Source organism: Triturus cristatus, chromosome 5_2, assembly GCF_964204655.1.
Source record: "Triturus cristatus chromosome 5_2, aTriCri1.1, whole genome shotgun sequence".
Taxonomy (NCBI): domain Eukaryota; kingdom Metazoa; phylum Chordata; class Amphibia; order Caudata; family Salamandridae; genus Triturus; species Triturus cristatus.
The window spans coordinates 451,525,990-451,553,107 of record NC_140588.1 but is presented as its reverse complement, the minus strand read 5'-3'; the positions used below and the strand labels follow the sequence as shown (position 1 = coordinate 451,553,107).

At 38.5% G+C, this 27,118-nt stretch overlaps 2 protein-coding genes across 11 annotated transcripts in view; one reads left to right on the top strand and one right to left on the bottom strand.

Moving 5' to 3' along the window:
• The window catches only part of COA1 (cytochrome c oxidase assembly factor 1), a 452,120-nt gene extending 445,821 nt beyond the window's left edge, over positions 1-6,299 (bottom strand). For 4 of the 8 annotated variants that reach the window (XM_085607407.1, XM_085607406.1, XM_085607409.1 and 1 more), the window contains exon 1: positions 6,165-6,291. The gene's annotated coding sequence lies outside the window, so the exon portion shown is untranslated. Of the gene's footprint in view, positions 1-6,160 lie in introns of all 8 variants that reach the window. The other 4 variants (XM_085607408.1, XM_085607403.1, XM_085607405.1 and 1 more) reach the window with 2 other exon arrangements.
• Positions 6,300-6,361: 62 nt separating this feature from the next.
• The window catches only part of BLVRA (biliverdin reductase A), a 285,794-nt gene continuing 265,037 nt past the window's right edge, over positions 6,362-27,118 (top strand). For 2 of the 3 annotated variants that reach the window (XM_085607413.1, XM_085607412.1), the window contains exon 1: positions 6,382-6,561. The gene's annotated coding sequence lies outside the window, so the exon portion shown is untranslated. Of the gene's footprint in view, positions 6,562-27,118 lie in introns of all 3 variants that reach the window. The other variant, XM_085607411.1, reaches the window with a different exon arrangement.

Below are 27,118 nucleotides of genomic sequence, written 5' to 3'. Positions count from 1 at the left end.
ATAATCAGAGTAGATGTGCCTTTTTGAAAAGATGGTGTAGAACAGTGGTTCCCAAACTCTTGACTCCTGAGGACCCCCACTGAATCACTACTGGAGTCCGGGGACCCCCAAGCAATTTTTACAATTTAAATGTCAAAAAATTAAAACAGGCCGGCTTTAGTGCTGGTGGCGGCCTGTGCGACAATGTTTGTTGGCGCCCCCCCAATGACCACCTCCACCAGGGAGTCTCTCACTAGCACCCTTTAACAGTGACGAAGTCTCCATAACCACACTCTCTCAGATGCATTGAATTAGTTATATAGCGCCACTCATACCAGTGCAGGGTGTTCGAGCACTTTGCATCACACACACATTACACAGAGACAATCAATCATACGTGTGTAAATCAGTGTATAGGAAAGGTTACACAAGCCAAAAGACTAAAAGTGTAGGAGTCACATGTCATCCATACTGGTAGGCAGTATAGTTTAAGAGTACTTGGTGTGGAGAAGCCCAAACTCAGAGTCGAAAAAGAAACTGCATAGTTGGGAGTTCTCTTGAATAATAAGAATCGATTTCTAGCCAAATTAATCCTTTTTGCAACATTAATCAATTTTCCAATAATGTATTCTTTGCAGTGTGTATGCAGTTCTGGGATGAAAGTCAATAGCTCACTATTCTATATTAGGAATTTAAGTTATAAATTGCAAGTAACAAAAGGAGGTTTCTTTTGAAAGCAGACACCTGCTGATCTGTACATACGCACTCTGTAATCACTTGGTACACATTCTTTGCAGAAGGCATATTAACCCTCTGCACTAACTTCACATAAGTCAAAACCTCAACTATGCAAAATGCTGATCTGTCTCGGACGATAATTAATCACAGGAGTTATTGTGACATTTATGTGAGCCTGGTAATTGCCGGGGAAAGAAACGCTGCAGCAGGTGCTTCAAAAGCGTAATAAACGTTCAAGCACGGCGCCCCCAGGAAGGTGGCACCGGTGGCAGTGCCCTAAAGCCGGCCCTGGCGCTCCATGCTTCTTTAAGTTATAAATTGCAAGTAACAAAAGGAGGTTTCTTTTGAAAGCAGTAACCTGCTGATCTGTACATACGCACTCTGTAATCACTTGGTACACGTTCTTTGCAGAAGGCATATTAACCCTCTGCACTAACTTCACATAAGTCAAAACCTCAACTATGCAAAATGCTGATCTCTCTCGGACGATATCACTGGAGTTATTGTGACATTTATGTGAGCCTGGTAATTGCCGGGGGAAAGAAACGCTGCAGCAGGTGCTTCAAAAGGGTAATAAACATTCAAGCATGGCGCCCCCAGAAAGGTGGCACCGGTGGCACCGCCCTAAAGCCGGCCCTGGCGCTCCATGCTTTTTAAAGTTATAAATTGCAAGTAATAAAAGGAGGTTTCTTTTGAAAGCAGTAACCTGCTGATCTGTACATACGCACTCTGTAATCACTTGGTACACGTTCTTTGCAGAAGGCATATTAAACCCCTTCACTAACTTCACATAAGTCAAAACCTCAACTATGCAAAATGCTGATCTCTCTCGGACGATAATTAATCACAGGAGTTATTGTGACATTTATGTGAGCCTGGTAATTGCCGGGGAAAGAAACGCTGCAGCAGGTGCTTCAAAAGCGTACTAAACGTTCAAGCACGGCGCCCCCAGGAAGGTGGCACCGGTCGCACCGCCCTAAAGCCGGCCCTGGCGCTCCATGCTTCTAACAGGTAAGAAAAACACGTGCATTTGCGTTTTAAATGTCCGATCCTGCAGCAACACACTTCCAAGGCCCATACGTGACAGTAACCCGATTCAAGGCCCCATTCTCCCGATTATTTTTACAGAATCGCCCACTTTGCTCTCCTGAAATGTTGGCATGTATGGGTAAGTACACCCGGCCTCAATAAACACGGCACCCGAATTCCCCTGGCCTTACCCTTGCCCACTATCTGTAAATGTAATTAAAAAATAAACACTCACATGCTCCTCGAGTGGTCCGAGATGCCGGAATGCGAAAGCAGAGACAGGGCGTTGGGCGGCAAAATGCTCCTGGGCTGGCCGCAAACGTGAGGGAAGACGCACTGCCGTGCGAACGTGCGCGCCTATAAAATAATAAGCCAATCACCCTTCAGCTTCCACCCCAAAGCTGAAATGGTGATTGGCCCGATTTTTTTTTTGGTCCTGCCGCCCCTGCGCTGTCATTCAGTGCTTGTAGCCGAAGTAGCGCATGGACGCTTCAATATAATACGATCCAGCTCGCGGACCCCCTGGGAATGTGTCACGGACCCCTGGGGGTCCGCGGCCCACAGTTTGGGAAACGCTGGTGTAGAATGTGCTGCTGCTGTACTGGATTATTAATGTTATTATGGGGTGTCTTAGCTTTATTAGTTACTTTTAGGGTTACATTAGACGCTTTAGGAATACATACTGAGAATGTGACTAATGTAGGGAAGAATTCACAAAAAGTAGTTCCAACTGGAATTAGTAGTGCTTATGTGCATAAAGATAGGTCAATTAATGATTTTTCTAGCAATGTTTTTTCAAAGCTGTTGGACGAATACGTAAAGACAATGGAAGTTAGGGATTGCTACGTATGTATGCAATTACCTGCATCCGTTTCAGAGGGTGTTACTTATCACCATTTACCAGCTACGTATGGAATTTCATGTAGTGTGCTAAGTAGTGTTTTTTATTTGTTAGGGAAAATAGATTATGAGATGTCTAACAAAGATAACATTTTTGGGCAATTGCCTATGGATAAAAAGCTGAATCCGGCTAAAGAAGTTAACATTTTTGGTGAGATTTTTATTGAGAAAGAAGAATTAACATTGGATTACATTTTTAGAAACAATTTAACTTGCAGTCTGAAAGAAGAGGAGAAGGCTTTCCTAAACATGGTAGAGGAAAGGAGAATGAGCATACATGAGAAGGCAGGGAAATATAAAGTGAGTGAAACAATTTGGGACATTGAAATGGGAAAGGATTTAAAGAATGGAGCCAGTCCGACTTTGGCTTTAGATGCACCACAGAAGGGTAAACTATGCATTACCAGAAAGAAATCCCAATATGATACATATTTTGTTGGGACTAGTGAGTGTCATGATACATACTTCATTGCAACAGGATGGGGTTTTAAAGGTGGTGAAGATCCAGTTTTCCCAGGAGTGTATTATGTTTGTGGGAACAAGGCTTATTATAAGTTGCCTGATCATTGGTATGGCGTGTTATGTGGGCCTGGTCTTTCCAAAGATTTTTCATATAGATAGAATAGAAGATGTAGAACACATTAATTTACTAACACGTTTTAAGAGAGAAACTTGGTCAAAGATAGTGGGTGACATTTTTGGAGCTTTAATTCCAGCAGTGGGAATTTCTTTGAATGCTTATGGGATTCGGAAACTGTCAACAGTGGTGGATCGCTTATCGACAAGTACTGCTTGAGGGTTTCTTTTGGTAAATACAGAGCTGATTGCCGTACGTGCCATGTCTATGCAAAATCGACTTGCCCTTGATATTCTTTTGGCCAAGGAGGGTGGGGTCTGCGGAATGCTGAAAGTTCAACATTGTTGCACTTACATTCCTGACGAAAGCAGAGACCTAAAGGTCTATATTAAAAATATTACTGATTTGCATGAGGAATTAGTACCACTTGAAGCTGAAAGTGTCTGGACTAAAATAGCTAATAAGATGGTTGCTGTTAAGAGTTTTATTGCTAAGATAGGTAGTACCATTATTGGTAAAATATTATTTCCATTGACATGTGTAATTGTTGCTTTATTGATACTAAGATTGGGGTGTTTGTGTTGTAAAAACAGGGGAGGGAAAAAGAGAATAATTAGGAGTAATGCTGAAAAGAGACAAAAGAGGTCAAGGAGAGATCCACAAGAAATAGAATTAGAAGAATTGAGGGAGAGTGTGTACTTGGAGTCAAGGAGGGATGATGTGAGAGAATCTGGTGTTTAATGTTGTGATATAAAGACATTTTCGATTTCTCCTAAAATTGGGACTAAATTTTCTTTTTGTGTGGTTTTTTGTGGTGATAAGATATCACCAAAGGGGGGATCGCTGGAGCAGAGTTTTCTGTTGAAAATGTATTGAGTTTTAAGCTCCAGTTTCGTTTATATGTTATGAATAATTTTGCTAATTTTAAATTACTAATTAATAGTTTGTTTTGTTTGATTAATCAACATTTACTAATGAGAGAAATTATACGTGGGATGCATTTATGTTGCTTAATAATAGTGTGCGGTTTATTCGTAAAAGCTATTTGTTTTGTGTTTTGTGCGTTTTAAATAATGTGTATTAATGCTTAAATGCGTTGCAGAGAGCTAGATAAGTACATACACATAAGGGTATTAGAGGGGTTTAACACTGTACAATCATTATGATGTGGTAACGTTGTTTTTGTCTCTTTTAATTAAGATGGTCCGTTTTGGCCTAGATAAAGATGGCTGCCTTTTACAGCCTGCGCTCGAGTGATCGAATTTTGATGGGAGGCCTTACTGAACATGGTCGAGAGTCACCTGACCGCAGCCTCTGCCTGAATTAAAAGTTTCCGTGAGGACAGCAGCTCTGGGCGTGCTTCCAACTGCCCTTGGACGAGGATAAAGTCACAATGAACAATGACAATGCTGCGGTGGCTCTGCTAGGCCGAAAGAAACATTTGTAAACTCGAGTTTCCTTCTTCCGTCTTTTTATTTTTGTGATTTTTCCTGAGCGGAGATTTTCTAAATGTATCAAAAGACTTCCTTTCCTGCTCGCTCTGCATAGTGGCTCAACGGATATTCAACAGTTGATTGTAACTTTTTATTTGATATTTTTCCTATAAAAATGTTAGACTAGAGAGGGTTCATGTTCATTGCGCTCTTTACATTCATCGCGTTCCTTGCGGGCATCGCGTTTGGACTTCATGCTGAGGACGGCAGCTCGAGAGACTTTACCGAGAGACCTGTCCTGTCTCATTTAGCTAGAATAGGTAACTATGAGAATAACGATTTGCTAATGATTGATCTTTCTTTGAAATTAATTTTAGATAAACAAGCATTTGTTTGAATTACAGTGTCGGGTGATTATTCTTTGTCGTCTTTATTGAGTTTCATATGTATTTCTCATGTTCAAAATCATGACTCAAGGCAATGACATATGGTCGCATTGACCTCATGGTAGATGCAGATTGGTCTAGGTTTTCTCTCCTATATTCAGTGTGGATAGAGTAATAGCGTGAATTTAGTGATATGGGCCCTAGCGTATGATGTGTGACTGCGTGTGTGACTGTAGATTTACTCTGTCCGTGGAAGCAGGGAGAATTTATATGTGCCGATCTGCAGCAGCTACACTGGCTGTGACAGCTGAAGCAGCGTGTGTCGTACCTGCACGAAGAGAAACTCATTAAAGAAAATAGTGTTTACAGAGAAAATGACACATACCGTGTATGAACCGAAATAAAGGGGCCAGTAGCCATGGGAGGTTACAAATGAAGACAAGGCAGTACTAAGGAGGTACTAACAAGCCGATTACTGAATCAGAAAGCAGCATTTAGGAAGGACAAAGACACAAGCCAATGAAAAATATGGGCTGAGAGTGGGTGGGGCTTCTCTTCCATACACTACTACAGCAGATTGCAAGAGCAGCGCATGCGCGCTGACTCAGGCTTGACATAAAAACGAGTATCTGCCAGCAATAACTGGTTCAAACGCTGCACATGGGCAACAGAATGGAGGGTGGGTGTAGTGATGTAACATTATATTTTGCATGCTTACCTATGGATGTGTACTAGGAAGCGTGGTATCCCTGGTTTGTGTTTCATGTGACGGTTGTGGAAGTTGACTCTTGGTGTAGGAGCAGTGTAATTTTAGCTTCACCCCTAAACCTCACAGAAATATAAATCTTCATGTGCATTTCATACTTTATATAGTCAGTGTGTTTTAATGTCATTAATGAGAGTGGAGTATTGAACTGTATTTCTGAAATGCTTCATTGTAGGATGTTAGAGATTTATTAACACACAAATATTAATGTTCAAGTTAATCAATAAATCGTAGTTCTCGTATGTAGTGTACTTTGTGCAACATTTAGCTGAAACTGCATTACACATGAAATCATGATTCCTGTTCCTCTCATATAGTTGCTATAAGATGCCAAGAAAAAAAGGAGAGATACCTACAAAAGCGTGGTGGGCCGTCCCAAATGAAAAACACCGTCTCCTTCCCTTTCAGCCACCGGACTGGAGCAGCGAACCCTCGACGTCCTAAGATTCCTATACTTCCGTTTCGGAGTCCTGTCACTTTAAAGACACAGTAGTCCACGAAGGTTCCGCCCCGGATGATGACGTCCTCTGCCCCGATCCAATCGCATGGGACCCCGGCTGGAGGAGGGAAGTAGAAGAACCCGGAAGACGCGAGACCCCTGTGTGCAGGAGAACGACCCAAGAGGAGACGAAGACACCAGGAGCCAAGCAGCGGAGACGCGACTTCACGGAATCCCGACTTCAAGGAGAGCCCAGAGGCCAACGACTACACACTTCGCCCAGCCATGCTTCAGGAGGAGTGTGGCTAAACCAGGTACAGGATCGGTTTACATGGTGGGTCAGGAGGAGGGTAAAGGAAGAGTCGTAGCCTTCCCACCATCCAACTTCCCTCTCCCGGTTAACCCGCATGAGCCCCTAAACCCGAGTATCTGCACCGGTGATCCTACACTCCCTTCCCGAATAAGCAAGACAAGGACAAGTGGCCTCACGAGTTGTCTGTTGTTTTCTTTTCTCCCCCTGTAATTTCTTTATTTGCCTGCATCGTCTAAGGGACCCCAATCTGCGCAGCGAAGAAGTAGACGAGGAATCCTCCCGGTAGTGAATAAAGGAAGACCCAGATAAGAGACATTATCCATGCCCCTTTTGTTTTGGTTTGGTTCCTTTGAGCCTGTTCTAAACTCTGGACACCCGTAAGAAGCCTGTTTGTCTTATAATAAAGCCTAAACTCACAAGACGTAAAGTCACTTCTTCTTTACCTTGATGCCCCGAAACACCCTCTCCTTCACACGGGTGCACATTTGTTTTACAAAAGTTAGCATGACCAAAAGGCCTTAAGCTTTCAGGCTTCCCCGTTTAACCTTCAATGTGAAAGTTTGCTTGCTTTGCATGTTCTCCTCTGCAGGTGCAGTTTCAAGGCTTCATTAGTTAGAGAAAGGAATATTGTAGAGGTATCGCGGTATGGGAAGAAATCTTTGAGAAGAAAGAGACATGCTAACAAAGTCGGAGACTGACTCCCATGGCTGAAACAAAAGCTCAAGGATGGCCAGATGTTCCAATTGGGCGGTGGGAGAATCGAAGGATGTAGCTAATTTCTACTGTGAAGATGATGGAATTTTATTGGAAATAATGACGCAGATTTTGTATGTGTTAATAGTTGTTCGCATGTTTAGACAGCAGATACCCTTAGACTTAGAAAAGTACAGATCTCATGGTATGGCTTTATGGTGCACTGTCCCCTTGACTTGGGGAACTTGTACTGAAGTTTTTATTGTGCCGACACCTTACTTGCGTCCCTGATTTAAATAAGATGTCTATGATCCCTAGTTTATAATAGGGCTTAATAGATTTTCTTACACTTCCTCATGTATAGGCAGGAGGATCAAAACTTGCAATCTAATCATAAGATTCTGCTTCTCATCTTCTGCATTGCGGCTACTGAACTCCTCGTATGTTTCCTGTTATTGAGGATACATTTAGTTTGATGCTTTGGATTTCCATTAACAATTCTGTATTTTTACAATGTGTTTCTACAACTCATTTATTTCAGCTTAGCTTTGAGTCTGTAATAAACCTTCTAAACTTTCTTACGGACTTAGACTTTTATTGTGTGGTCGTAAAGACTACACTGTAATCTAAAATTCAAAGTGATGTCAACCCCCTTTTCCCTCGCAGGCTACTACAAAAATCCATTGACCTGAGACAGATGGTAAGAAAGGTCCAGTGCCCTCTCAGTCCTGTTGGCTGTCGCACCATCAGAGTAAAGAGTTTTACTTGCCTTGCTTTTTGTCGTCTTTTCATTGGTGATGATCGCGGGATGGACCTGGTGGACCTGGTGTTAACTTTACTATGGTGCCTGACTGTTCAGTACAAAATTGGCATGGTATAGATGTCGTGTTCTGGCGAGGCTCGCAAATGAAGTGTGACCATACTTCCACTTGGCTCCTTCAATGACAGAGAAGGCACACTTGGAGCATACATGCCAGCATTATAAGGCAGATAAGTGGGAGAGCTAAAAAACAAATGCTGGGAGAATGTATTTCCCCACTGACTTATATTGGTGCAGAGGCAATCTGCCTGAATGAGATCTGTTGGTAAGTATGGTGACAGACACCAACATTTCATTCTTGGTAGCGTAATAACATAGCACAAACAAAAACAGAGTTCTGAACTCTGTTTTTGTTTGCCTTATTTAAAACTGTCAAAAATAAAATGTTGAGGCATGTCACATGCTCTAATTTTCCTCTCCGAGAAATAAGAACAAAGCGTTAACCTTTGATGGCAGAGATAATACTTTGAGGGGGAGATTGGAGAGTGAGAGTGCGTGACAGGCATCATCATTTTATTTTTAACAGTTTTACAAAACTCTGAATCGGGTGTCTGCATGCAGGAACCGGGAGGCAGGAGAGCAGCCTTGAAATCGGAAGTCTTCCACCTGAATCCGGAGGGTTGGCATTATTGTTTGAGGCACACTTCCTTTACTTACAGTGCAGGAGATGCCAACGTGAAGTTGTGTTACACTGCAAGCTTTGGCCTGCGCCCGCTACATTTCCTTAAAACAAAATGTTTGAGACACAAGGCTACAGTCCCAAGAAATAAGTTGTTCATCTGGTGTGGCTCGCGTCACAGTCCTCAGGTTAACATGGTCATTTTGAGTGTGGACTGAGGGTCCACAAACAGGATCATACCGAAAGCCTCTTTAGTCAACTCGCTGCATTGTCCAGTTAGGAACCAACTGGGGTTGAAGTGAGCCGCCACCGCAAGGTATGGACTGTTGTTTCTGTATAGCATTCAAGTCAGTAAGTGACAGCACACACTGGTATGGGCACGCAATAATTGACTTATATCCTTTGAAAATGAGTTGCTTCTGATGTCTGTAAGTCATGCATGTGCATTCTGCGATGTGCATGCATGAAGAGACTTATTTTGTGATAAATTGTTCCATACATGGCTGTATGTTTTAGCTTCAAGTTGTTATGCAGATTAGGTGCTTTGAATTTGTTCACAATTAATCATTCCCACTTGTATGCTGATCTCCTTTTATTGTGAAGGATGTTTATACGCACAGGTGTTATGTGCAGCAGCTTAGCCTGGTGTTATTTCTCCCACCTTTTATAAAAGGAGAATTGCAAAGTTGCTGGACTAGGCTTTTCTTTTTAAAAGTACATACATTTCATATTTAATTTTTTTTAAGTCAATATGGGCAATTTACATGGACTTTTACCCTCCCCTGACCCCACAAGCCCACCCTCTAAAGTTGTTTGGAGTCTCCAGGAAAACCTACAAAATTGTGGAGTTGGTTCAGCGCATTCAGTAATTAACCACTGCTATTGAAGAGAAGAAAGTCCTTCAATTAATATACTATTCCAGTGTAGAGAGTCAAGGACAAAATACGTTTTACCATTTATCTCAATATAGCTCAGAAGATCAAACTGTGGTTTTTAACATACATGAGGAGGCAATTATACGCTGAAAAAACACTTTGTCTCCGTGCCTGGTATTGTGGTAGAGAGAAGACAATTTTTGATGCTGTACCAACTGACCAGTGAATAGATTGAGCAATATTTTGCAGCCCTACGAATATTGGTCGCAAGTTGGAAGTACCGTAGCTATGTGGATCAGATGATAATAAACCAAGTAGCTTGCCATTGGTTTACAAAGAAAGTTCAGGAAAAGCTTTTGGCTTGCTGAAACCTTACTTTAGCACAGACTACTGCAACTGCACAAGATATTCAGCAGTCAAGAAATTGTGAAAGGAATTGAATCAACAGGAAGGAGCACATTCCTCATCAAACATAAATATAGTTTCTAAAGAGAAATATAATTATGCGGACTCAAAAAGGATGGCTGGAAAATGTGGACAAAGAGAGCTAAAAGTAAAGACAAACGTTGTATGCGCAAAGTGTGTATATGCCCACCTTGCACTTGTGTATTAAAACATGGCCAAGAAGCGAGGAGCTAGGAATGAAATGTGTGTGGACTAATGGTCACTTCAGCAGAATGTGTAGGAACAAGTAAAGACAGAGGGTGCATGTTGTGGAAGATAGGGAATGAGTTGAAGGGAACATGGACAATGTAGCTCTTACATTTAAGTGCAAGAGAGATCACAAACATATATACGTGCTGATTATTCAAAATAGAAATGTAGCATGCATGTTGGATTCGGGACCCCTTATCACTATAATCAACAGAGCTTTATTTTTGAAGGAGTGATCTGACAAAGTTGAAGGAGAGTGATATTAGACTGGATGCGTATCAGCAGAGCCACATGACTTTGGACGGCCAAGATTATTTTCAAGGAATGGAGTATGTATAGTTAAGCTTATATTACAGAAGATGGTGACAACATAATAGGCAGGCAGCATTTAAAAGCTTTACATATGAAGTTTGACCCATGTTCTGTGCCACAAGTGTCCACAGGAGATATTTCTGACTCTACTTAGGTTATTTTGGAAACTGCAAACAAGCGCTTGATGGTGCACTAGGGACGTTAAACAGTTAACACAATATGATCAAACAAACTGAATCTGGTGCCTGTAAAGACAAGGTATGTGACGTTCCCCTGAACACTAGGCATCAAGTAAATGATATTGTAAATAAATTGTGCACAGAAGGAGTGATAGAGATAGTAGAGTCATCCTAATGGCTAGTCACTGTAGTGAATGCCAGAAAAAGAAATAGGGAAGTTCGGTTGTGTGACTCCAGCTCGTTTAGCACCATCAGCTGAGATCTTTACCAGCTCAGCCCATCCCTCCTGCTAAATCAAACCCAATTTAACCCTCCACACCCGTACTATTCTTTTCATTCCAACTTGTGACAACATCGATGCATTTTTCTTTCCCAGTTTCAGCTCAAAGGTAAGTGTATTTGGCGTGTTTTTTGTGTGTGTGTGGTGGAGGAAAGAATATGTGCTACTGGGATTTTCTCTGTACTCTATGGATGTGGTCTTCTTATAGGAGTTTTTTATGTGGGTTCGGGTACAGAAGAAGATGGTAATGGGGTAATGGACATGCTAGAACGTTGAACTGAATATCGAGACTTTCAATAAAAAAAAATCCAATGCCTCTCTTTCTTTCCGCCCAAACCAGCAACCTATCCTTCACCACCTCATCCAACAAAAAATGCATGAAGAGCACCGTAGCACAACACAAGCCACTTATTGCAATACTTGTGTCACAGATGGAGAGTCTGTTTAATAAACACACGAATACAGAAAAAACAGTACAATATACATCCTGACTGTTTAGCAATAGCAATATTCATGGTAAATGGGAGGACCTAAGTAAAAGGGCCTCAACCAAAATTGCTCTGTACAAACAAATTGGGGGGTGAGGGAGAACCTGATACCATAATAATAACAAGCACTGGCAAAGCCAATACGTCTGGTCTTGGCAGGCAGTGGAATGGTACATTTGTTGTTGTTACAAGCATAGGATACAAAAATGAAAGGATAAAATGAAAACATGTAGCCACCTGAACATAACTGCCATGTGTCTGGAATAAAAAATAAGAATGTAAAAAACATTCTCTTATGTGGCCATTTCACTACTAGCATCTCTGTTGTGTCATGCATTTATTATTATTAGTAGTTGAAAAGGCAAGAAGAACTCTCTACCTAATAATGCACTGAACGCGCAGTTACAATGTTACCTAGAGCACTTTATAACTTTAAAAAAGAGACCCATCTAAATTGGCATCCAATGTTAAGGCAAAATAAAAAGCCGTTTTTTATATCGATATAAATAAAATAAAAAGTAGAGCTTAAACCAGCTTTGTCACTGAAGAGAAAGGAGCTGTTTTAGATGGATATAGAAATATGCACAGGCTTTGTGCAGTTACTAAAAGTGAAGGGAGCCTATGGGTAAAGTCAGCTGATCCACTGCACCATGCTGCATCCCCTACTAGGCGGAAGCCGAAACTGAATGACAATTTAACAGACCAATGGATGAATCCACCCGACAAGAAATCCCTCCACGTGTCAACTCTATGTATGTATACTATATATGATTTTTGGAAAAACAGTAGTCTGCCGTGACAGTAAATGCTGTCTAAAAAGCCAGAGCTCAAAAAGATAAAAAATGCAAAAGAAGAAAAACATTAGAAACGTTAAGTATTGATCTTCAGCTGAGGTACTAAAGTGCACTTCTTTTTAGGCAGATGGCACATATGATGTGGCAAAATGTCTACATTCACAGTGCAAGAGAACCAATGGCTCGAGTAGGCTGACCCAGTGCCCTGTTGTAGAGGATGTGGTTGGTGTAAGTAAAAGGTGAACAACAGTTGAACTGACCAGTGGATTAAGAGGTGTGACCCATGGCACCTCTATGTATTTTTATGCATGATTTTCTATTCAGTGAAGCTTATGACAAAGCTAAAGTTGTTTCTACAGCAGATCTAAAATGTGTGACCTATCAGCTGCTGTGCCTTTGTTTGTTTTCTTTGTATGCTCATACAGCTGTGAATGTCTAGTGATTATAGCTGAACTACGAGTATCAGCATGCAAACAAAAACAACGATTTGAACTCTTGATAAATGACACTGGACACTTTGAGGTATCTATCAAGATGCTCACAATACTGCAAACGACAGCAAGGAAATGCATAGCTAGGTTTATACAATACATACCCAGGTCTATACAATTTCAACACCTTTTGAAAGGCAAAGCCGAGGGTTCCCACCTCTTACATGATATCAATATAAACCATTAAAACAGTCTTGGTAAAAATGACTCACTCAAGTCTAATAAAACTGTGTCAAGGGTAGTGGGATGTAGGTGAGATTTTACTAATTAGAAATAACGCCTAAATTAGACATGGTTCAGTTAGCCTGACTAGGGCTCAGTTGACTTGCACTGAGTTTTTGCGGAAAATTGCAGTATAACAGCGCACGTATAGGTCTCTCTTTCTCTCGCTCTCTCTCTCTCTCTGTGCTTGGTTGTTTTCCAATTTCAGGAAAATGATTGAAAAAGAAGGCTAAACATTGCTGCCTGCACTGTAATATTTGTGCTCTGTTGAGGAAGCAATGTCCAGGATGTTCCTTTATTCTGTAAGTTTTCAAGGGTTCCTGTTGATGTTCTGTGTATGCCATTCATAAGCTGAACTGACTATTGCTGTTATATAAAAATGACAATTCATTTCCTTAATTACCAATACATAGCCTAACCAGTGAGATACAGAAGGAAGTAGTGGTCTCTAGAACTATCTCATTTACTAGAAAATTGATTTGTCTGTGTCTCACAACATTGCTAGTTCAACCCTGTCATACCATGATACACAATGAAATGCGTGTGGCTTTTGTACCCTGAAACCTCATAAAGACTGTTGTATTTTGGAGGGGAGCCAGTTCTTCCTTGGTTTTCTTACAGAGCAGACTATGTCAGTCTGTTTATTTGCTTTACACTTAAACTTCTTTTGGCTTTTCAACTGAGCAGACCCTGGCCTAGTCTGTTTATTGATTAGTTCTTGCCTTGAGTTTTCTTCAGAGATTCACCTTATGTTAGTCCTCTCACAGAATGACTGACTATTTTGGTTTGGATTATCTGAATAATGATTACTTTTTGATTTCGGTAATAATTTTAAAAAAAGCCCATGAAATTTAACCTGGAAGAATCCAGTCTCACAAAGGTTTATGCTCTTTAGCCTTGGACTAAGTCTTACGAAGACTCACAAGACTTTACAAAGACTCAGACAGTCTTGACCCTGCACACTGACCATCTTAATTAGTTAATTAGAGCATCAACAGGGCATTCTCACTAAGCGATGCATTTTAATGAATTGCACTGGCATAATTACCAATGAGTTGTCAAAACATCTGACTTGCGATATGGCATACTATGAACAGCAAGGCTGTTATTGATGAGGCAAATTAAAGTGATTCTAGACTGATCTGTTCCAAGCTAATGCACACTTGTTTCATGTCTGTGACACTCCTCGATTTTCCCTTGCTCGATGGCAGAGAGCGGCACGCTTAGCTCTTGCTATGAAATTAGAGTACACCAAACAGAAGTATGGCATTAACAGCTAAAAGCACACATTGTGAATGAACAAACTGCTTGGACTGTGAGTAAGCAAACCATTATGTTTATTTGAGTGATTCTCTGAAGTGCTATATAGTGCTGTGCAACTGGCTAAAGCACAGCAATGTTACAATAATGCGCTGAGAAGAGATGGGAGCACATCTGGAAGGCAGAGACAGATATCATCCCCAAGCATGCGTAAATGTTGATCTTCTAAAATTATTATACATTAGCGCAATATAGGTTTAGAATAGAATAGGTGTCATGAGTACAAACAGGCAGTGGGGCAGGCTGTGCAGTGTGTAATAGCTCATTTAGTGTAGAGACAAGAAAAGACAGATAACTTTTCAGGTGCTTGCTGATAAACAATCAACTAAACACAATTGCACAACTCAAGTAAAATGGAGTTTGCATCAAGATCATTAGGTGATAGGCATGCGCATCGCAGCCCTAAAACCAAACTGTAAATGCACTGGTTTGAGGAAGCAGAGTCAACGATTGGGGGCATGTATCCCTACTTGTGCAAGGCGTCGGTACACAATCCTCCTCTACTTCGCAGTACAGGATTCACAACCTAGGGCTGAAAGCTGTTGTAATGTGGTAAAAAGCGCTTTAGGGCAAGCATCAACTGCCGGCAGTCATGCCCTCTGTCGCTTCCAATCAAATGTTTCATTGGGTTTCATAAGGATGGAATTGTGTAAGGCTGCTGCCAATCTGTGGCTTAACCCTTCACTGCGTAGGCCATGATACCTAATAAAAATGCGTTTATTTATCCATCCGGCACTCTTATTAACGTTTTCTGGTAATTTCGTCTTATTTATGGTGTGCTGCTCCCTCTTTTAGTGTTTTGTCTAGGAACACTATTTATGAAACATGAAATCAGGGGAAAGTGACGTCTCTCACTTCCAAGTAGCAGGTGCGCACAATTATCCTTAGACCCGTTAAGGTCTAGTCATATTTAATCTGTTTTATAAAGAAATCCATTTAATCCATTGTGTTTATGTTCATTTCATTTATTATTCTTATTCTTCAAATTGTCACGTTTACTCATTTCTTTAGTAAAGCAACTAAATCTTTTTACATATTCACATGTTCACACTACCCAATGCATTTCGGGTCAATGAAAAAGACCCTTCTTCAGGGGTCTGTAACAGAAAAATAAAGGAAATATAATGAGCAATTCAGTCGTCTAATCATACTCTTTCAGTATTTGACTCTATCTAATATACAAAAATTGTCAATGTATCTCGTTTATAATAAGGTTTTCATTATTCTGTCAGTTGGCGAAGTCTAAAAATCTTTACAACTCTATACCTTGAAAATCCAGTGCCTGTATTACCCCTGTCAATGTTTAAATAAAACACCTGAAAAGATAATCCTAATGAAATAAAGTTCGTGCTAACTACAATTCATTAACATTCAAATTGCAAAAAATATATCTGAAAAATGAAGACTAAAAGCTAACATATCTAAAAGATGAAGGCTGAAAGCTAGCGTAACTATTCTTTGCAAGTCTGCCGGTTACTTACTTCCATGTGCAACACGAAGTTCCCAACTCTCCTTCAATGCGAGTTCAGTTTACAAAACAGCCCTAGTGTGTGATATTTATACATGACTTAATTGGTTGAAAGCATGATGACACATCGTGCCTACAGCCAATCATATGTAGTGGTTACCAGAACCTATCAGATTCTCTTATTCGTGTAGGTGAAGCTCCCGCCTAATTTCAACCTATCAAGAATCACTTGTCAATTACACAAATGTTGTTGTAACTCGGTAGAGGCGCGCTCATTGGTCGCTCCTTTACGAAGTCAAAAACAAATTATACCTATAGTAATGGTGATTCTACATAAAGAATAAATAAATAAATGTTGTGGAAAACGAACCATTATTATAAAAATTAGAATTTAAACATTCTTCAACAGATAATAATAAATTCGAACTACTGATATCTATAGTAAATGACCAGTTTTGTCAAACATCTTCAAAGGTGTTCTCTATGCAGGATGGCAAACAATATATCCTCACAGGTTTTACAAAAAACACGATAGTTCAATTCTGTCATTAATTCCTTCCGGTTGCATGCTCGCCATTTTTCTGATCCAAAAATATTCTGCTCTTAATCTCTGTTTGTGAGTGTCCATCGATGAGTTTGGTTTGATCACTTCTAATATGGTGAATTGTAATTGCGCAATGTTGTGTCCAGCCTCTATCCAATGCATAGCCAATGTGGACTTGCGGTTTTTATTTCTTATATTGCTTTTATGTTCTGTGATCCTGATTTTTATTTTTCGTTCCGTCTGCCCCACGTATAATTTACCACAGGGGCATTTTATTCCATAAATCACTCCTTTTGTGTCACACGTGCTTGAATGTAAGAGTGGAATCATTTGTCCAGTCATCGGATGTCTGAATTGTTGACCAGTTATCACATTATTGCAATGTGTACAGTTCTCGCATCTTTTCATGCCTTTGTGAATCGTCTTAACATCTTGATTTAATTGTTTCTTGATTAATTCTTTTAGATTTTTTGATCTCTTATATGCAAAAGTGATTTGATTGGCTACTATGGGTTGTAAGTCAGGTTCTTCAGTGATGAGTGACCAGTGTTTTCTCATGATGGTGGTGATCTGTTTTGATTGAGCTGAATATTTAAGTACACATACTGTAAGTTTTTTCTCCAATCTTTCTTTTTGATGAAGTAGCAATTCTCTGTCCATGGACTGAACTTTGTTTTTGGTGTGTTGTAATATACTTTCAGGATATCCTCGTTTTAAGTATTTCATGATCTGATTGTCGATGGTGGAGGATAAGTCATTCGGATCTGATGTTATTCTTTTAAATCGAATGAATTGGGATAGTGGTAGGTGTGTCTTTAATGAGTAGTGATGAAAGCTGTTGAAATGTAAACTACTGTTCCTGTCAGTTTCCTTTATGTGAACATTGGTTGTTATTTTGCCGTCTCTAATTGTTATCTTCACATCCAAAAATGCCAATTCATTGGAGTCAATTTGATAAGTGAACTTGATTCTGTCATGTACCTGGTTTAGTGTGTGAATGTTTTCAATAAGTTGATCTTTGGTGCCTTTCCAGATTACAAAGATGTCATCTATGTAACGTTTGAATATCATGATGCCATCCTTCCATTGTGAATTATTCAGTATGTGATCATGTTCAAATTTTGCCATGAAGGTATTAGCGTAGGACGGTGCCCCCGCAAAACCCATGGAAGTTCCGCTACATTGCTCATAGAAACCATTCTCCCATTCTAGATAGCTGTGGAATAACGCAAAATGTAATAGTTCCATCAAAAAGATTTTATCTGTTCCTATGATGTCATTTTCCAGTAATCTCCATTCCATTGCTTCTAAACCCTCATGATGGGGGATAGAGGTGTAAAGTGATGTCACATCAATAGAACATAACCATATTTGCTCATCTTTTGGGATTGTTATTTCATTTAGAAGGTTTAAGAAAGCAGTGGTGTCTTTGATATAGGTGCTCCAATTTTGAACCAATGGTTGTATGAACCAGTCTAAGTATTGACCTAGTGGTTCTGAGATTGATCCACAGGCTGACACAATGGGTCTAAAAGGTGGTATGGTGGCATGTTTATGGATTTTCGGGAGCATATAAAATTGAGGCCTCCGTGGATATTTGATGTTTAAAAAATGAAAAGTCTTTTCGGTTATCCACTTCAACTCTAGTGCTTTTTCCAAAATTGATTTTAATGTTTCTGCGAAGATATCAGTGGGATCCTGTTCAATTTTTCGGTACGTGTTGATGTCTTGTAAATGTGTACGTACACTTTCCATGTAAAAATCAGTGTTCATCACTACTATAGCTCCACCTTTGTCTGCTTTCTGTATTGTGATGTTTGTCATCTCTTTTAAAGATCTCAGAGTGTTCCAATCTTTTTTGGAGAAGTTGCTTTTGTTTCCACTCGAATAGTTAATTTTTTTCATTTCAGTGGTAATTACTCTTTCAAACGCATCAATGGTCTTATGTGATGTAGGTGCACAAAATGTACTCTTGACTTTAAATTCTTTCATCTCGCTTTCAGGCTTATCAATCGATTGAAAATTTGAAAAGAAATTCTTTAATCGCAGATTGCGTAAGAATTTAAAGATTGCAATTTCTGTTTCTTGGGCGTTTGATCTGTAGTGAGGTACGTAAGTGAAACCTTTATTTAGCAGTTTGGTTTGAGCATCTGTTAATTGAATTCCTGAGATATTTATGACAAGGTTGTCTTCTTTTTGGTCGACCGGAGTGCTCTTTCTGTCTCTGTTTCTTTTGTTTTTTCTTTTTCCCCTCCTTGTTTTTGGGGTTCTCCCGTTGTTGTTGAGCCTGAAGGAGCATTGTTGGCGGCCGGACTGGTCTCTAAAAAAGTCACCTTATTTTGTTGATCTCTACGAGTTGTTTGTAAATTGCTTCCTAAAGGTTTCCTGCTTTGTGCAATTTCGGATTCTGAAATAACACTCTCTTGTGATGAGCTCATTTCTGTTTGTGGTCTCTTCCAATTTCTCTGATGATAAACCTCTGCCCAACTATAGACTTCTTCCAACTTATAATCTATAGTGTCTCTTTTATATTTTTTGATTTTCCTTTCTTCTATTTCTTTAGCATATTTCTCAAGTTTTGTATTGATGTCTTCCAGTGTTTTTGTCAAATCTTCATGAGTGTTTAATTCGCGTTTGATTGTTTCCAATTCTTCTTCCAAAGTCTTTAACTCTTTTGACAATTCCTCCACGATCAGTAAAATCAGATCTAGACTGCATTTGTTAAGTATTTGATACCATTTATTGAGGAAAGTTTTGTTGCTCCTGCATAGCATAGGTTTTAGAGCGATTCTTAGACCTCTGGGGATACGTTGATTTTTATGGTAATGAATTAGGGTTGTAGCATGTAAACGCTGGTTGATCTCTCGTTTACTGACATATTCCAATTGTTTCAGTAATTGACTGATGGTGTTCAACTGTGGGCTGAATGCTCTTGTTTCCTTTATTAATCCATAAATCTGTTCAGCTTCCTCTGTGCTATAAGCCAATGTCTCTGCCTTGTTTTTTGTGATTTGCGCTATTTCTTCAAGATTCATTTTTGATGGTGCTCCGATGGGGGGTAGACAAAAAATAGAATAATTCGTTTATTTATCCATCCGGCACTCTTATTAACGTTTTCTGGTAATTTCGTCTTATTTATGGTGTGCTGCTCCCTCTTTTAGTGTTTTGTCTAGGAACACTATTTATGAAACATGAAATCAGGGGAAAGTGACGTCTCTCACTTCCAAGTAGCAGGTGCGCACAATTATCCTTAGACCCGTTAAGGTCTAGTCATATTTAATCTGTTTTATAAAGAAATCCATTTAATCCATTGTGTTTATGTTCATTTCATTTATTATTCTTATTCTTCAAATTGTCACGTTTACTCATTTCTTTAGTAAAGCAACTAAATCTTTTTACATATTCACATGTTCACACTACCCAATGCATTTCGGGTCAATGAAAAAGACCCTTCTTCAGGGGTCTGTAACAGAAAAATAAAGGAAATATAATGAGCAATTCAGTCGTCTAATCATACTCTTTCAGTATTTGACTCTATCTAATATACAAAAATTGTCAATGTATCTCGTTTATAATAAGGTTTTCATTATTCTGTCAGTTGGCGAAGTCTAAAAATCTTTACAACTCTATACCTTGAAAATCCAGTGCCTGTATTACCCCTGTCAATGTTTAAATAAAACACCTGAAAAGATAATCCTAATGAAATAAAGTTCGTGCTAACTACAATTCATTAACATTCAAATTGCAAAAAATATATCTGAAAAATGAAGACTAAAAGCTAACATATCTAAAAGATGAAGGCTGAAAGCTAGCGTAACTATTCTTTGCAAGTCTGCCGGTTACTTACTTCCATGTGCAACACGAAGTTCCCAACTCTCCTTCAATGCGAGTTCAGTTTACAAAACAGCCCTAGTGTGTGATATTTATACATGACTTAATTGGTTGAAAGCATGATGACACATCGTGCCTACAGCCAATCATATGTAGTGGTTACCAGAACCTATCAGATTCTCTTATTCGTGTAGGTGAAGCTCCCGCCTAATTTCAACCTATCAAGAATCACTTGTCAATTACACAAATGTTGTTGTAACTCGGTAGAGGCGCGCTCATTGGTCGCTCCTTTACGAAGTCAAAAACAAATTATACCTATAGTAATGGTGATTCTACATAAAGAATAAATAAATAAATGTTGTGGAAAACGAACCATTATTATAAAAATTAGAATTTAAACATTCTTCAACAGATAATAATAAATTCGAACTACTGATATCTATAGTAAATGACCAGTTTTGTCAAACATCTTCAAAGGTGTTCTCTATGCAGGATGGCAAACAATATATCCTCACAGGTTTTACAAAAAACACGATAGTTCAATTCTGTCATTAATTCCTTCCGGTTGCATGCTCGCCATTTTTCTGATCCAAAAATATTCTGCTCTTAATCTCTGTTTGTGAGTGTCCATCGATGAGTTTGGTTTGATCACTTCTAATATGGTGAATTGTAATTGCGCAATGTTGTGTCCAGCCTCTATCCAATGCATAGCCAATGTGGACTTGCGGTTTTTATTTCTTATATTGCTTTTATGTTCTGTGATCCTGATTTTTATTTTTCGTTCCGTCTGCCCCACGTATAATTTACCACAGGGGCATTTTATTCCATAAATCACTCCTTTTGTGTCACACGTGCTTGAATGTAAGAGTGGAATCATTTGTCCAGTCATCGGATGTCTGAATTGTTGACCAGTTATCACATTATTGCAATGTGTACAGTTCTCGCATCTTTTCATGCCTTTGTGAATCGTCTTAACATCTTGATTTAATTGTTTCTTGATTAATTCTTTTAGATTTTTTGATCTCTTATATGCAAAAGTGATTTGATTGGCTACTATGGGTTGTAAGTCAGGTTCTTCAGTGATGAGTGACCAGTGTTTTCTCATGATGGTGGTGATCTGTTTTGATTGAGCTGAATATTTAAGTACACATACTGTAAGTTTTTTCTCCAATCTTTCTTTTTGATGAAGTAGCAATTCTCTGTCCATGGACTGAACTTTGTTTTTGGTGTGTTGTAATATACTTTCAGGATATCCTCGTTTTAAGTATTTCATGATCTGATTGTCGATGGTGGAGGATAAGTCATTCGGATCTGATGTTATTCTTTTAAATCGAATGAATTGGGATAGTGGTAGGTGTGTCTTTAATGAGTAGTGATGAAAGCTGTTGAAATGTAAACTACTGTTCCTGTCAGTTTCCTTTATGTGAACATTGGTTGTTATTTTGCCGTCTCTAATTGTTATCTTCACATCCAAAAATGCCAATTCACAAACTCACAAACAGAGATTAAGAGCAGAATATTTTTGGATCAGAAAAATGGCGAGCATGCAACCGGAAGGAATTAATGACAGAATTGAACTATCGTGTTTTTTGTAAAACCTGTGAGGATATATTGTTTGCCATCCTGCATAGAGAACACCTTTGAAGATGTTTGACAAAACTGGTCATTTACTATAGATATCAGTAGTTCGAATTTATTATTATCTGTTGAAGAATGTTTAAATTCTAATTTTTATAATAATGGTTCGTTTTCCACAACATTTATTTATTTATTCTTTATGTAGAATCACCATTACTATAGGTATAATTTGTTTTTGACTTCGTAAAGGAGCGACCAATGAGCGCGCCTCTACCGAGTTACAACAACATTTGTGTAATTGACAAGTGATTCTTGATAGGTTGAAATTAGGCGGGAGCTTCACCTACACGAATAAGAGAATCTGATAGGTTCTGGTAACCACTACATATGATTGGCTGTAGGCACGATGTGTCATCATGCTTTCAACCAATTAAGTCATGTATAAATATCACACACTAGGGCTGTTTTGTAAACTGAACTCGCATTGAAGGAGAGTTGGGAACTTCGTGTTGCACATGGAAGTAAGTAACCGGCAGACTTGCAAAGAATAGTTACGCTAGCTTTCAGCCTTCATCTTTTAGATATGTTAGCTTTTAGTCTTCATTTTTCAGATATATTTTTTGCAATTTGAATGTTAATGAATTGTAGTTAGCACGAACTTTATTTCATTAGGATTATCTTTTCAGGTGTTTTATTTAAACATTGACAGGGGTAATACAGGCACTGGATTTTCAAGGTATAGAGTTGTAAAGATTTTTAGACTTCGCCAACTGACAGAATAATGAAAACCTTATTATAAACGAGATACATTGACAATTTTTGTATATTAGATAGAGTCAAATACTGAAAGAGTATGATTAGACGACTGAATTGCTCATTATATTTCCTTTATTTTTCTGTTACAGACCCCTGAAGAAGGGTCTTTTTCATTGACCCGAAATGCATTGGGTAGTGTGAACATGTGAATATGTAAAAAGATTTAGTTGCTTTACTAAAGAAATGAGTAAACGTGACAATTTGAAGAATAAGAATAATAAATGAAATGAACATAAACACAATGGATTAAATGGATTTCTTTATAAAACAGATTAAATATGACTAGACCTTAACGGGTCTAAGGATAATTGTGCGCACCTGCTACTTGGAAGTGAGAGACGTCACTTTCCCCTGATTTCATGTTTCATAAATAGTGTTCCTAGACAAAACACTAAAAGAGGGAGCAGCACACCATAAATAAGACGAAATTACCAGAAAACGTTAATAAGAGTGCCGGATGGATAAATAAACGAATTATTCTATTTTTTGTCTACCCCCCATCGGAGCACCATCAAAAATGAATCTTGAAGAAATAGCGCAAATCACAAAAAACAAGGCAGAGACATTGGCTTATAGCACAGAGGAAGCTGAACAGATTTATGGATTAATAAAGGAAACAAGAGCATTCAGCCCACAGTTGAACACCATCAGTCAATTACTGAAACAATTGGAATATGTCAGTAAACGAGAGATCAACCAGCGTTTACATGCTACAACCCTAATTCATTACCATAAAAATCAACGTATCCCCAGAGGTCTAAGAATCGCTCTAAAACCTATGCTATGCAGGAGCAACAAAACTTTCCTCAATAAATGGTATCAAATACTTAACAAATGCAGTCTAGATCTGATTTTACTGATCGTGGAGGAATTGTCAAAAGAGTTAAAGACTTTGGAAGAAGAATTGGAAACAATCAAACGCGAATTAAACACTCATGAAGATTTGACAAAAACACTGGAAGACATCAATACAAAACTTGAGAAATATGCTAAAGAAATAGAAGAAAGGAAAATCAAAAAATATAAAAGAGACACTATAGATTATAAGTTGGAAGAAGTCTATAGTTGGGCAGAGGTTTATCATCAGAGAAATTGGAAGAGACCACAAACAGAAATGAGCTCATCACAAGAGAGTGTTATTTCAGAATCCGAAATTGCACAAAGCAGGAAACCTTTAGGAAGCAATTTACAAACAACTCGTAGAGATCAACAAAATAAGGTGACTTTTTTAGAGACCAGTCCGGCCGCCAACAATGCTCCTTCAGGCTCAACAACAACGGGAGAACCCCAAAAACAAGGAGGGGAAAAAGAAAAAACAAAAGAAACAGAGACAGAAAGAGCACTCCGGTCGACCAAAAAGAAGACAACCTTGTCATAAATATCTCAGGAATTCAATTAACAGATGCTCAAACCAAACTGCTAAATAAAGGTTTCACTTACGTACCTCACTACAGATCAAACGCCCAAGAAACAGAAATTGCAATCTTTAAATTCTTACGCAATCTGCGATTAAAGAATTTCTTTTCAAATTTTCAATCGATTGATAAGCCTGAAAGCGAGATGAAAGAATTTAAAGTCAAGAGTACATTTTGTGCACCTACATCACATAAGACCATTGATGCGTTTGAAAGAGTAATTACCACTGAAATGAAAAAAATTAACTATTCGAGTGGAAACAAAAGCAACTTCTCCAAAAAAGATTGGAACACTCTGAGATCTTTAAAAGAGATGACAAACATCACAATACAGAAAGCAGACAAAGGTGGAGCTATAGTAGTGATGAACACTGATTTTTACATGGAAAGTGTACGTACACATTTACAAGACATCAACACGTACCGAAAAATTGAACAGGATCCCACTGATATCTTCGCAGAAACATTAAAATCAATTTTGGAAAAAGCACTAGAGTTGAAGTGGATAACCGAAAAGACTTTTCATTTTTTAAACATCAAATATCCACGGAGGCCTCAATTTTATATGCTCCCGAAAATCCATAAACATGCCACCATACCACCTTTTAGACCCATTGTGTCAGCCTGTGGATCAATCTCAGAACCACTAGGTCAATACTTAGACTGGTTCATACAACCATTGGTTCAAAATTGGAGCACCTATATCAAAGACACCACTGCTTTCTTAAACCTTCTAAATGAAATAACAATCCCAAAAGATGAGCAAATATGGTTATGTTCTATTGATGTGACATCACTTTACACCTCTATCCCCCATCATGAGGGTTTAGAAGCAATGGAATGGAGATTACTGGAAAATGACATCATAGGAACAGATAAAATCTTTTTGATGGAACTATTACATTTTGCGTTATTCCACAGCTATCTAGAATGGGAGAATGGTTTCTATGAGCAATGTAGCGGAACTTCCATGGGTTTTGCGGGGGCACCGTCCTACGCTAATACCTTCATGGCAAAATTTGAACATGATCACATACTGAATAATTCACAATGGAAGGATGGCATCATGATATTCAAACGTTACATAGATGACATCTTTGTAATCTGGAAAGGCACCAAAGATCAACTTATTGAAAACATTCACACACTAAACCAGGTACATGACAGAATCAAGTTCACTTATCAAATTGACTCCAATGAATTGGCATTTTTGGATGTGAAGATAACAATTAGAGACGGCAAAATAACAACCAATGTTCACATAAAGGAAACTGACAGGAACAGTAGTTTACATTTCAACAGCTTTCATCACTACTCATTAAAGACACACCTACCACTATCCCAATTCATTCGATTTAAAAGAATAACATCAGATCCGAATGACTTATCCTCCACCATCGACAATCAGATCATGAAATACTTAAAACGAGGATATCCTGAAAGTATATTACAACACACCAAAAACAAAGTTCAGTCCATGGACAGAGAATTGCTACTTCATCAAAAAGAAAGATTGGAGAAAAAACTTACAGTATGTGTACTTAAATATTCAGCTCAATCAAAACAGATCACCACCATCATGAGAAAACACTGGTCACTCATCACTGAAGAACCTGACTTACAACCCATAGTAGCCAATCAAATCACTTTTGCATATAAGAGATCAAAAAATCTAAAAGAATTAATCAAGAAACAATTAAATCAAGATGTTAAGACGATTCACAAAGGCATGAAAAGATGCGAGAACTGTACACATTGCAATAATGTGATAACTGGTCAACAATTCAGACATCCGATGACTGGACAAATGATTCCACTCTTACATTCAAGCACGTGTGACACAAAAGGAGTGATTTATGGAATAAAATGCCCCTGTGGTAAATTATACGTGGGGCAGACGGAACGAAAAATAAAAATCAGGATCACAGAACATAAAAGCAATATAAGAAATAAAAACCGCAAGTCCACATTGGCTATGCATTGGATAGAGGCTGGACACAACATTGCGCAATTACAATTCACCATATTAGAAGTGATCAAACCAAACTCATCGATGGACACTCACAAACAGAGATTAAGAGCAGAATATTTTTGGATCAGAAAAATGGCGAGCATGCAACCGGAAGGAATTAATGACAGAATTGAACTATCGTGTTTTTTGTAAAACCTGTGAGGATATATTGTTTGCCATCCTGCATAGAGAACACCTTTGAAGATGTTTGACAAAACTGGTCATTTACTATAGATATCAGTAGTTCGAATTTATTATTATCTGTTGAAGAATGTTTAAATTCTAATTTTTATAATAATGGTTCGTTTTCCACAACATTTATTTATTTATTCTTTATGTAGAATCACCATTACTATAGGTATAATTTGTTTTTGACTTCGTAAAGGAGCGACCAATGAGCGCGCCTCTACCGAGTTACAACAACATTTGTGTAATTGACAAGTGATTCTTGATAGGTTGAAATTAGGCGGGAGCTTCACCTACACGAATAAGAGAATCTGATAGGTTCTGGTAACCACTACATATGATTGGCTGTAGGCACGATGTGTCATCATGCTTTCAACCAATTAAGTCATGTATAAATATCACACACTAGGGCTGTTTTGTAAACTGAACTCGCATTGAAGGAGAGTTGGGAACTTCGTGTTGCACATGGAAGTAAGTAACCGGCAGACTTGCAAAGAATAGTTACGCTAGCTTTCAGCCTTCATCTTTTAGATATGTTAGCTTTTAGTCTTCATTTTTCAGATATATTTTTTGCAATTTGAATGTTAATGAATTGTAGTTAGCACGAACTTTATTTCATTAGGATTATCTTTTCAGGTGTTTTATTTAAACATTGACAGGGGTAATACAGGCACTGGATTTTCAAGGTATAGAGTTGTAAAGATTTTTAGACTTCGCCAACTGACAGAATAATGAAAACCTTATTATAAACGAGATACATTGACAATTTTTGTATATTAGATAGAGTCAAATACTGAAAGAGTATGATTAGACGACTGAATTGCTCATTATATTTCCTTTATTTTTCTGTTACAGACCCCTGAAGAAGGGTCTTTTTCATTGACCCGAAATGCATTGGGTAGTGTGAACATGTGAATATGTAAAAAGATTTAGTTGCTTTACTAAAGAAATGAGTAAACGTG